Source organism: Pan troglodytes, chromosome 3, assembly GCF_028858775.2.
Source record: "Pan troglodytes isolate AG18354 chromosome 3, NHGRI_mPanTro3-v2.0_pri, whole genome shotgun sequence".
NCBI classification, from domain to species: domain Eukaryota; kingdom Metazoa; phylum Chordata; class Mammalia; order Primates; family Hominidae; genus Pan; species Pan troglodytes.
In genome coordinates, this window is record NC_072401.2 from 87,775,774 (window position 1) to 87,788,246 (window position 12,473).

The following is a 12,473-nucleotide window of genomic DNA, read 5'->3' on the forward strand; positions in this document are numbered from 1 at the left end:
TTGCAACACTTTTGACACCTTAGAATGTAGAGAAAGAAGAGAATTGATGAGAACTATAGTTCCATACCCTCCTCTTCCCCCAAGCAACTTGGGCAGGATGCTACCTCTACTTTGAGCTAGGGTAGGGGCTTCCATGAGAGCACTTAGAAAGCTTCAAATATGTTTTCTGCAGTTGGAGACATGTGTGCCTTCCTCAAGTCTGAGAAAGCTAAAGGAGCTAGAAGAGACTGCCAGCAAGATAGAGGTGCCTATGTTTTGATTGACTGGCACTTTGAGAGTTGTTGAGGATAATAGATACATGCCCAGATATGGGTACAAGAGAGAGGGAACCCACACATCACCCTTTTATGTCCAACTTAGCCTATAGGATTTCCTAGGAGGACAGTACACATCCAATCATGAAGGTCTGTGTGGAGTTGATCATGAATGCTAAGGGCTTGTGGGAAGGTGCTGAGCTTTAAGCCCAAAGCAATACATTTGCTCTTGTCAAAGAAGCTATCAATCTTCTGTCCATGTAGATATTATCTCTGGTATCTTACTAGGCTTGACTCTTTGAGAGATTAGCTCTCAGAGCCTGTGCCACATAATTGCTATCTGAGAAGTTTCATTACTTTATCTGTTTGCATTACCAGTGCAACCTTTTTAAAAATGTTAGAATATTGTTTAGGAAAGATCCTTTTATTTTCTCCATATTTGTACTCATTTTCAGATATGAAAGCTACACAAAAATCAGTTATGAAATTGAGGAAGATGAAACTAAAGATGCATCATTTACATTCAATCCTAGTTGTATATTTAACAGCTTCTTCTGTAAGCACAGGTTTAGTACATAAAATTATATTTGAAGTTCTCAAATTTGCATGTTACCAGAATGCAAGCCTCTATAAGTATTATCATAGATCACCACTCCAATCAGAGTAAAAAGCTCTCCTTGAAAATTTTTTCTTTAAGATTAGAGCAAATGGAAACAAAATCCATTAATACTTTAGATTTTTACCTTGTGGTCATACAAGTCAGAGTAGTTCAGTCTTGTCATATCATGCATGTATCTACATGCAACGTTTTTAACTGTACCATGATTGAAGAATAATAGAACCATCAATTCTAAGCATTCACGAATTTTTTGTCACTCCATATCAAGCCAAGTGTGGAGTGGAAAATGAATCAGAGACCTGATTCTATGGCATATAGAAACAAGGGGCAGCATACCTCGCCAGGCAGTGAGCTCTCTATCTCTGGGGACACTCAAGTGAAGGCAAGAATCCTTCATCTAGGACATGAAATTCCTGCATTGACTCTGAGATTACACAGATAAAGCTAATAATTCATATGCAACAAGATAGATATCACTTGTTAGCATGAGGAGGGGAGGTTGGATCCTGCAGAGAAATAGTACTAAAACAAGTGACGTGAACCATTGTCTTTTGATTACCCAGCATGCATTCACACTTACTTCCTTCCAGGACAAATAGCCCTTTCACATTCTCAGGCCAATTGCTTCAAGTAAAATTATCTCTACCTTAGGGATCCAGAATTGAAGCCCACCACAGGTTTAGCAGTACATTCCCTTCCCTGGCCACAGTGGCAATTTCAGGATTGAGTATTAGACCTATAAGTCAGGCTAATCAGGACCAATAAGCTCAATTCTAAAATTCCCTCTGCAGCAGACTGGAAGTGGAGTATCTCTTACACTGGATCGGGTGTTATCATGCTGTGAGCCTGGAACTCTGCAAGGACAGCTGGCAGAGTCAGAAAATGAAGCCTATCAAGAGGATTCAGAGTATGGCCAGGCGCAGTGGCTCACACCTGTAATCCCAGCACTTTGGGAGGCCAAGGCAGGCGGATCGCCTGAGGTCAGGAGTTCGACACCAGCCTGGCCAATGTGGTGAAACCCCATCTCTACTAAAAATACAAAAATTAGCTGGTCATGCTGGCGCACACCTGTAGTCCCAGCTATTCAGGAGGCTGAAGCAGGAGAATCGCTTGAGCCCAGGAGGTGGAGGTTGTTGCAGTGAGCCGAAATCACACCATTGCACTCTAGCCTGGGCGACAGAGTGAAACTGTCTCAAAAAAAAAAAAAAAAAAAAGAGGATTCAGAGTAGAAAAATAGCGGACTCTGAGTTCTGAACCAAGACACACCTGTTCAGTTACATAAGCCATCACAGTACTTTTTCCCTTTTTACTAAGCTATTTTGAGTTGTATCTTTTCTAACCTGCCTGTTCCTGCAAACAAAAAAGAAAAAAAAAGGAGCAGACTAGCAGATCAAGTGGAGATTATAGTGTTCCATTCTATCCTCAGTACTAAGGATAGTGTCAGATACATAAAAGGTACTCAATAAATACTTGCTGAATGACTGAAAAAAATGCTGCAAGCAGCAGGAAGAGCCAAGATGGCTTGGAAAAGGAGAGGGAAAAGGAGGAAGTGGCTGGTGACTGTGTGTTGGTGAGGAGACTGCGTAGGAGTACAGGAGAGATTTTTAGCAGCTGTTATGAGTGCAAGACTTTGGGGAGATGGAGAGAGGTATAAAGAGAACTGTTAGGAAGTTTGCTCTATGATAAGCTGCATATAGTTTTCCTTACAGAAGGAAATATAACCTAAAATTCTATATATTATTCTTCAAGGCTTCTGGAGTCAGACTTATGTCCTTGAATGTAACTTCTTGCAGAGGCTGGCTTTGAGGCAGAGCACACTTGCCAGATTTAATGAGGATTATACAAATGCATCTAAATGCTTAATGTGGAGATCAAATTTAAATGTGTTGATAAAAACAGGCATATCTTGACTTGTCCTCAAGACAAAAAATAAAAGGAACGGTTTTTCCCCCCAAGCATAACTTCAATTAGAAAGTTAAGATGCATATCCAGTATAGCCTGTTGATATTTATTTCAACAAATTCAACCCAATTTTTGGCCATCTAAGTTCTTTTCTTGCAATTTCCACTTCTATATCAAATCAATGATCTAGCTTTTTTTTTTAAAGGAAACTAACTATTGTAAACAAAAAAAAGTATATTAAAGAATCAAGAAACTTGATTATACATTGACAGTCCTTCCATTTTTTAATAAATCTAGAAAAATATTCATGCTTACTTGTAACTCAATGTTTGTGATCAAAAATAAAGCAATGTTTCTAATGGAACCATTACCAGGCAAGCATTGACAAACTGAATATTTTACATACTGCCACTACAGCTTTGTGGCACTAAACTACAATGTTTTTCCTGAAGAAATCAAGAAATATTTTTAGCTTTTTTTAAAAAGACAATTCTATGTTGTGATGCTAACCAGAGCATCCTTTATTTAAATTCTGGTGAGGTACTGTCACTATATCTGTGGGTAAAGGGTACTTAGTAGAATAATAAAAAATGAAAGCAAGCTTGAAGGGCTCTCCATGACACCAGCGACAACAATAGAGACCTGACTTGAAGTTCCACAGTAACTCTCTCCCTGACCTTGAGTGTCTTCTTCACCTTCTGCATGTCTCACTAAATCACATAAGGTGAAGTACCTCTTTAAGAGTATTAAAGACCTACTCTGTTATTGCAACATTAAGAGCATAACACTTAAACACATTGATGAAGAAAGAGAACATCAGATGACTAATAAGAAATAGGGGCTGGGCGTGGTGGCTCAAACTTGTAATCCCAGCACTTTGGGAGGCCGAGGTAGGCGGATCACCTGAGGTCTGAAGTTCAAGACCAGCCTGGCCAACATAGTGAAACCCCATCTTTACTAAAAACACAAATTAGCCAGGCTTGGTGGCGTGCACCTGTAATCCCAGCTACTTGGGAGGCTGAGGCAGGAGAATTGCTTGAACCCAGGAGGCAGAGGTTGCAGTGAGCCCAGATCACGCCATTGCACTCCAGCCTGGGCAACACAGCAAGACTCCATTTCAAAAAAGAAAGAAAGAAAGAAAGAAGAATTGATAATACTCAAACTTATTCCTCTTGAGCAAATAAAAATATGTCATACTTGGCTTACCAATATTTCAGAATGAAAGCTATTGTCAGTGATTTTTTAGAGAGACTATATCACCAAACTACATATCAAAACTGAGAAAACATATATATCTTGAAAATAAAATAATTATTTACCCTTTGTTTAAATTAATTTTTGTTAGCTCCAAATTGTTTTTTGCTACAAATAATATTTAAAATAATTTTTAATTATTAACAGTGGTATGGGATTTTTTTCAGCTGAGAAACATTTATTTAATAGGTTTAAGGAGAAGAAGAAGATAAAGTTCACTTGGAAACCTGAAAACTCGGAAGATACAATGACTCGTGGAAAGGGATGTCAGGGAAAATACCATAAATGACAGACATTTTAGCATGCTTTCTATCTTGAGTAGGATCTCATTTATTTTAAAAAGTGAAGTGAGATTTGGATCTACAATGACAGAGTTTTCCAAACGTTAGCAAATCTTGGCTCATATAGGGAACAATGTTTGCACTATGCTCGGGGATAATGGATGAGGTTGCTCCTAGCTGAAGTGACAGCCAAAGGTTCTGGGCCACCCCCTGGCAAAACTCAGCTGCTCTAGCGGCTGAGGGGATCAATATATTCACGCACCTGTGCCCATTCTTTCACCATCTGTGGGGAAACGTTGCTCTCCAAAATAAAAAGGCATGTAAATCTTCCACCACTTCTGGGAAACAGCTCCATGTACACTCATTCACAGTATTGAGTCAATAAAAACCCAGTATGTCATTGCAGCCTTCAATATTCCATAAAGCTATTTGGGGCCAAAGGGTACTATAAGCTCAGACTTGCATACAAAAGCAAAGGATGTTACCTTTGTTTTATAATCATACCAAAAAGGAAGGTATCATTAATATTATAGCTAAGGTCAAAATTCATATTTATTGGTTACTATTTAGTGTATATAAAAATTCAACTGTCTTATATTTGGACAACTAACCAAAATTAATCTCTAGTTATAAAATAAACATTTTCTCCTTATAATTCCTATTTTTTAGCTAGCCATTTTGATTAATGTGTTAGCTAACATGTGTCAACATTTTCTAAAATCATGCTTTCATGTAGCATCTAAGAATTAAGAAATATTAATATCAAAAATGCCAAGAGGAGCAAAAGAATGCATGACGTAACTGAATCATTGTAATAAAATGGTTCAACAATCAATCACCAGGTATTGATAGTTTTTGGGGCGGAGGGAGTTGTGGCTGGAGTGAGGAGAGGTTGCCAGGGGAGTGGAGATAATCCTACACAATGTCTTGGTCAGCCTGGGCTGCTATAACAGAATATTATAGACTGGTGGCTTAAAGGAGAGATATTCATTTCTCAAAGTTCTAGAAGCTGCAGAGCCCAAGATCAAGGTGCTGGCAGATTTCATTACTGGTGAGGGTTCTCTTCCTGGCTTGCAGAGGGCTGCTTCCCACTGTGTTCTCAAAGGGCAGAGAAAGGAAGCCCTGGTGTCTCTTCCTCATCCTGTATGAGCACTAGTCCCATCATGGGGGCTCCACCCTTATGGCCTCATTTAAACTTAATGATCTCCCAAGGGCCCTGCCTCCTAAGGCACACTTTGGGGATTAATGTTTCAACATACGAATTTTAGGAAGACACAAGCATTCGGTTTGTACCACATAAAACACACCATTCTCGCCATTCTATCTGTGCAGGCAGGAGCCTTTTTTATGTGAACCTAAGAAAGTAGTGTTTCCGGCCGGGCGCGGTGGCTCACGCCTGTAATCCCAGCACTTTGGGAGGCCGAGGCGGGTGGATCACCTGAGGCCAGGAGATCGAGACCATCCTGGCTAACATGGTGAAAGCCCGTCTCTACTAAAAATACAAAAAATTAGCCAGGCCTGGTGGCGGGCGCCTGTAGTCTCAGCTACTCGGGAGGCTGAGGCAGGAGAATGGCGCGAACCCAGGAGGCGGAGCTTGCAGTGAGCCGAGATCGTGCCACTGCACTCCAGCCTGGGCAAGAGTGCGAGACTCTGTCTCAAAAAAAAGAAAGAAAGTAGCGTTTCCAACAGAGAAGACCTAAAGCTCTTCCACCCAATACCATAGCCACTAGCCACAGGTGGCTGTTGAGCACTTCAAATGGGGATAGTCCAAATTGAGATAAACTATGTGTAAAATACACTCTGTATTTTCAGAACTTAGTACCAAAAAAATGTAAACTAGCATATTATATTAGGCCATTCTTGCATTACTATAAGGAAATACTTGAGACTGAGTAATTTATAAAGAAAAGAGATTTAATTGGCTCACAGTTCTGCAGGCTGTACAGAAACATGGCGCCAGCATCTGCTCCGCTTCTGGGAAGGAGCTTTTATTCATGAGAGAAGGCGAAACGGGAACAGGTATGTCACATAGCAAATGCTGGAGCAAGGGGTGGGGGGTGCGACATAATTTTAAACAACTCACTATTGTGAGAACAGCACCAAGTCATGAGGGATCCACTCTCATGACCTAAACACCTCCTACTAAGCCCACCGTCAACACGGGAATAACATTTCAACATGAGATGTGAGCAAACTATAACACTTACTAGTAATTTTTATATTGATTTCATATTAAAATTATTACAGTTTGAGTTAAGTGTACACACTACTAGAATTAATTTCACCTATTTACTTTTTAATGTGGTTACTAGAAATTAAAATTACATATGTGGTTCACCTTGTGGCCCACATTATATTTTTATGGGACAGTGCTACCAGCCTAGAGCATGAACAGAATGAGGTAGAAAAAAAAAAGATGAACACACAATAGAAAGAGAAGATGCTCTGGAAACAGATCAGGAAAGAAATATTTTTATTAAGCACATCTAAAATATTTATTGATTCCTCAGTGAGAAGAAATTATAAATTAAGAAGCACCCTGTGTGGTTGGTCTAACTTATTGAGAACCTGCGTCAGGTTCTCAATCTATGAGGTGAATTTAGTCACTCTTAATGAAACCTTTATATTGTTACCTTTATCAATTTCTCCTTCAAGTGTGTTACAGATAGCTGGATATCTCTACTCCATGGAGTCTGACTATTGCAAAAGATTCTGGTGAAGAAAATGTGGCCACATTACAACTACATATTTCATGTAGTATTGCCAAGGGATAGAGAGTACTTTAAGAGAGATGGTTAAATATCCCATTTTAAAGATTTCCAAACATCTTTGAAGAAGAGAGAAATGGTTGTTGGCATCTTTGCCCTTCTCAAAGCATTGAGAACTCCCAGGAGTGCTTGTTAACTTCCCCTTGGGCTTCCGGGTGTGAGATCCCTTCTTTCCCCACTGATTGACTCCACCTACCATTTCCTCCCTGGGCAATACCCTTGTTCTTGCACCTATCATTCTGCCTTTTTCTGTATATTAATAGGTATCATTTATTTGACCCTTAGCCTTTGCACTCAATCTATTCAAATTTATTCTGATATCCAATGATAAGGAAAGATGGAACTAGTTTGTGATTTCAGTTTTCCAAATGAATTTCCCAGATCATTATGTAAGCTCTGAATCTGCTATGGCAAAAAAAAAACAAAAAACAAAACTGGCTTTTTCTCTGTTCCAATCAATTGCCATGTAGAAAATATGATTCTTTTTTAAGAAGTGGGTACAGAGAACTCGTAACATGCAATACTCTGAAACTTTTGAACTACCTACTTTCCAATCTATCTGTATCCCCAACTATCACGACTCCTAACACTAGTCTTCAACTCAGTTCTGGGGAGATAGAGGGTGAGAAGAGACAGGCGCACAGGCAGGCAGACAGACAGACCACACAACAAAAACTTTGTTCTTCAGGTAATGAAGAAACACTAAAATTTAATTTTGGGTAAAAATGCCCATAATTAGTATTTCTAAAGATTCTCAAAAACAAACAAAAAGAAAAGAAAAGAAAAGAAAAGAAAAGAAAAGAAAAGAAAAGAAAAGAAAAAAGGCCCAAGGATCTGGTAGATAGTTATGACTAAGTATTTATTTTAGGTCAGATGCTACTTTCAGGGTTCTAAGGGAACCAACTCATTTGCATTCATAACAACTCTATGCTAGATAGTATTATTATCAAAGTCCTCTTTAAAATGACTGAAACTGAAACCCACAAAGTAAAATTCCTTTTCTGCAGTCAGGCTGCTAGTAAATAACAGAGCTGAGACCAAACCCAAATATTATGTCTGCAGAGTCCATGCACTGCCCTGCCTCTCTTAAGGATGAATTCAAGTCAAAAGATTCTTACTTACCACACATTTTTCTTACAATATTAATGTACCTTGTTATTTTTCTTAATAATTTGGACTTTTATTTTAGATTCAGGTGGTACATGTGCAGTTTTGTTACACGGGTATGTTGTGTGATGCTGAAATTTAGGGTAAAATTGATCCTGTCACCCAGGTAGTGAGCACAGCACCCAATAGTTAGTTTTACAACCCTTGCGTCCCTCTCTTCCTCCCTGCCAGTAGTCCCCAGTGTCTATTGCTACCATCTTTATGTCTATAAGTACCCAATATTTAGCTCCCATTTATGAGTGAGAATATGCAGCATTTGGTTTTCTGTTCCTACATTAATTCACTTAGGATAATGGCCTCCAGTACATCCATTTTGCTGCAAAGGACATGACTTTGTTCTTTTTTATGGCTACGTAGTATTCCATGGTGCATAGGTACCACATTTTCATTATCCAGTCCACCAATGCTGGGCACCTGGGTTGATTCTGTCTTTGCTATTGTGGATACTGCTGCAACGAACACACACATGCATATGTCTTTTTGGTAGAAAAATTTCTTTTCTTTTGGATACATATCCAGTAATGGGATTGCTGGGTCAAATAGTAGTTCTGTTTTCAGTTCTTTGAGAAATCTCTAAACCACTTTCCACAGTGGCTGAACTAATTTACATTCCCACCTACAGTGTATAAGCATTCCCTTTCCTCCACAGCCTCGCCAACATCTGTTGATTTTGAGTCTTTAATAAAAGCTGTTCTGACTGGTGTGAGATGGTACTTCATTATGGTTTTGATTTTCATTTCTCTGATGACTAATGATTTTGAGCTTATTTTCATATGTTTCTCAGCCACTTGTAAGTCTTCTTTTGAAAAGTAACTGCTTATGTCTTTTGCCCACTTTTTAGTAGGGTTATTTGTTTTTTGTTTGTCAAGTTCTTATAGATTCTGGATATTAGAATATTTTCTCCCATTCTGTAGGTTGTCTGTTTATTCTGTTGATCTTTCTTTTGCTGTGCAGAAGCTGTCTACTTTTATATTATGACCATTTTGAGGGCAAGAATTGCAGCTATAATCTACACCCAATGTGACTTTATCAACTGGTTCATGCAACAAACTCACTACTGAGCACCTAATGTGCATCTGGCACTCTAATAGGCACTGGGAATACAAGATGAGCAAGAAAACCTCTGACGTTAATATCCTTACCACTGAGGTGGTTCATTAGTGGAACAATAATGTGGCAAATGCTGTCCTAGTTGTTTGAACCTAGTGCAAGGAGAACATAGAGGAGGAAACAGTTAGTAATTCTGCTTAGCAATATTAGAAAAGAATGAAAACTTGATAATGACTAAAAATACATTTATTTTAAGTTTTCTATAATACACATAGAATTATCTACTTCCTATAGAAAAATTCCCTTACATGAGATATAAATTGGTATGGGAAACCATTACCTTGAAAACATGATGCCGCTGAAGCTTTCTTTTGTGGTATATGTTGCTAATACATACAAATATAATTATACATTTATCATGCAGATATACAAATATATTTTTCACATTTTACGGTCATATCACGTATAAAGTTCCTGCTAAACTATCATTATTTTGCTACTGCATTAGAACTTTTAATGATATGCCTTAGGGTTAGACAAGTTTCTGACAAAAGCTCACCTCTTCTCTGACATTACATGCTGATTATTTTTTCTCTTAATTACTGAGTGTTATTGCTCTTCCACTGATGCATTTCTTTCCCACACCCATGTTTATACATTTCTCAAGATAAAGTGTCGTATTACAAGGAAGCCAACATCTTTCAAACCCTGAGAACATTACTATAGTGATGTACATGGGATCGTAATGATTTTTCTGGTTCCTCTCTCTCTTTCTCTCTCTCCCTCTCTCTCTCTTTCTCTCTCTCTCTCCACGTAATGGGGAGTTTTAATTTATTTGGAATGGTAAGTTACCAGAAAGACATGACAGAAGAATAAAAAAATGCCTTTTAGTTCCAAAGCCCAGTTTAGTGCACTCAAACCAGGATATTGTTGATAGCTAACTTGTTTTCTATAATAAATGTACTTGAATCAATTTACATCTTTCACAAAAATAAAACATCAAAACAAGCTTTATAATTCTATAAGATGTTACTTAACATATAACAGACGCTGCCCTCTGAAAGAAGGGTTCAATGTTGGTTTAACTCCCTTGCAGTTTTTTGGAAGTCAATTACTTCTAATTCAATGACATCCTAACGGCAAAAGTTCAAAGGCTTAATTATGAGATCTACTGATAAAATATAATTATTCAGTGAAATATAAGTATGCCATTATTCCTTTATTTTTAAAAGAATTTTATTAAATCCAAAAATACAAGAAGATTTTTATTGTGTGCTTACATAAACATGGAAAGTAAAAATAAATGACAAAATCAAATGTGGGTCACGAGGTCAATTTTCTCAGTTAATAAATTGTAACTTAAAAATTACAAATTAATGGTCTTAGTATATCTAACTACATGCATTATAAGTGGAACTTTTATTTTCCACTTGCCTCTGTTCCTTTAACAGGATTAAATATATATTGAAAGCAATGTACTACAGGAAAATAACTAAATTTTGAGTCAAAACACAATTTGATGGGTACAAAATGCTGAAGTGTCCAAGGAGTTTATCACTGGACTCCTATATATAGAATATATTCTGTTCTACGTTAGAACAGAAACACAAGATGTGATATATTTCTATTTCCTTTATGTATACAAATGATATGGTATACAGGTAGGCATCAGCAATAATGGTTTGAACCTCATTATTCTATCCTCTACTAGGATTAGCTTTTGCTGATTTGCACTTTAGATTCTTCGCTTCCATTGAAAAGCAATGTAGGAAATTGTGTTAAAAATTACAATTGGTAGAAAGATGTTCTTGAGATAACTAAAAGCACTGTATACAAACTGCCACAAGATAAATTTCTTACATATCTTAAAGTCAGAAAAGCTTTACTTCCCATTAGGAGCTGATATGTTTTATTCTTTCTAATCATGTTTCTCTTTTTACTTTGGCCACCTGGAAGCTTAATGTATGACTCAAATTCACTGCAGACAATTCTATAATCTCTATGTCTATTTTATGTGTTTTAATTAATATGACCCTAAACAAATCTCTTAAAGTTTCCATTTTCTCATTTATAAAATATTCACAAGATGTTGTAAAACTCAAAGTAAATTATTTATGTAACAGTGTTTTCAAATTGGTTTACAAATATTAGGGCTTATTATCTTCCCAAAGAGAGAACCACTGAAATATGTATTTCAGTGGTGCTGAAGGTCCATAACCCTAGTATTGGATATCTGCTGCCATTTTGGAGTATCTTGAAACTTTGAGAAACTATCCCTCCTCCTCCCCTATGTTCTACTGTCAGAGCTCCAGGGGTAGACACATGACTAGAGCCTCACTGAAAAAGCATCCTACGCCCCCAGCCATAGTAATTACTTCCATGTGAGCACATGACCTGTGCTGAAACAAGGAAGGTCATACCTAAGACTGCTGGAACAAAAAGGAAACTAGTGCTCTCATTTTATGGAAATTGTTCACAGTAAGACAATCTAAGTCTAGAGCTGCTAAGAGGACTTTTTTTTTTTTCACTTCACCGGGAAAATATGCTTTAGAATAAAACCAAACCAACACAAAGGAAAGCAGAATTGAGAAAGACAGAGATGGTATTCTGATAAAAGAGTTTGAGTGTCTTGACCCAACCATGTCTGAAGCCATCTGCAATCCCCAAATACAGCATCATATCATTTATCACCACGGGCTCTCTAATTCAGTTTTAACATAGGCAAATTCACATGGAAGCAGAAACATACTTGATTATCCTATAATGCTATTTTAAAATATGTCCAATCAGTGCAGAAAATATAAAAGAATTCATGGGCCAGGATATTTTTAAAAATCAGCTGCTAAACCTGTGAGCAGAAACTTTGGGATTTTAAAGAGGAAATCCCCTATAATTGCAGTATGTTATTCCAGGTTTTCTTAGAGGTTGATAAGACAGGATAAAACATTTAAGGATTTCATTAAAAGAAACCCACGTGAAAGAAAATAGGGAGGGAACCAGGCAAGACTAGCCATTTGATTGAGGTATAAGCCTGACCCTCAGCGAAAGAGAAAGGGAAGAAAGTTTGGATGGAAACTTCCTAGACTGCTGTGCAGTCTAAGGAAGACTCAAAAGGCCATTCGGTGGCCTCAAGTCTAAAGTTGGTCCAGATATCCCAGAAACAGGCCAGCCTTAACAT

The 12,473-nt window shown here is 37.7% G+C and overlaps 1 protein-coding gene across 16 annotated transcripts in view; it reads right to left on the reverse strand.

The window, feature by feature from the left end:
- Nucleotides 1-12,473, reverse strand: part of MAPK10 (mitogen-activated protein kinase 10) — a 567,525-nt gene that overhangs the window by 368,153 nt on the left and 186,899 nt on the right. For 4 of the 16 annotated variants that reach the window (XM_054683824.2, XM_054683821.1, XM_054683818.2 and 1 more), the window contains one exon: nt 9,388-9,447. The exons of the other annotated variants lie outside the window; for them this stretch is intronic. The gene's annotated coding sequence lies outside the window, so the exon portion shown is untranslated. The remainder of the gene's footprint in view (nt 1-9,387; nt 9,448-12,473) is intronic. 16 annotated transcript variants of the gene reach the window in all.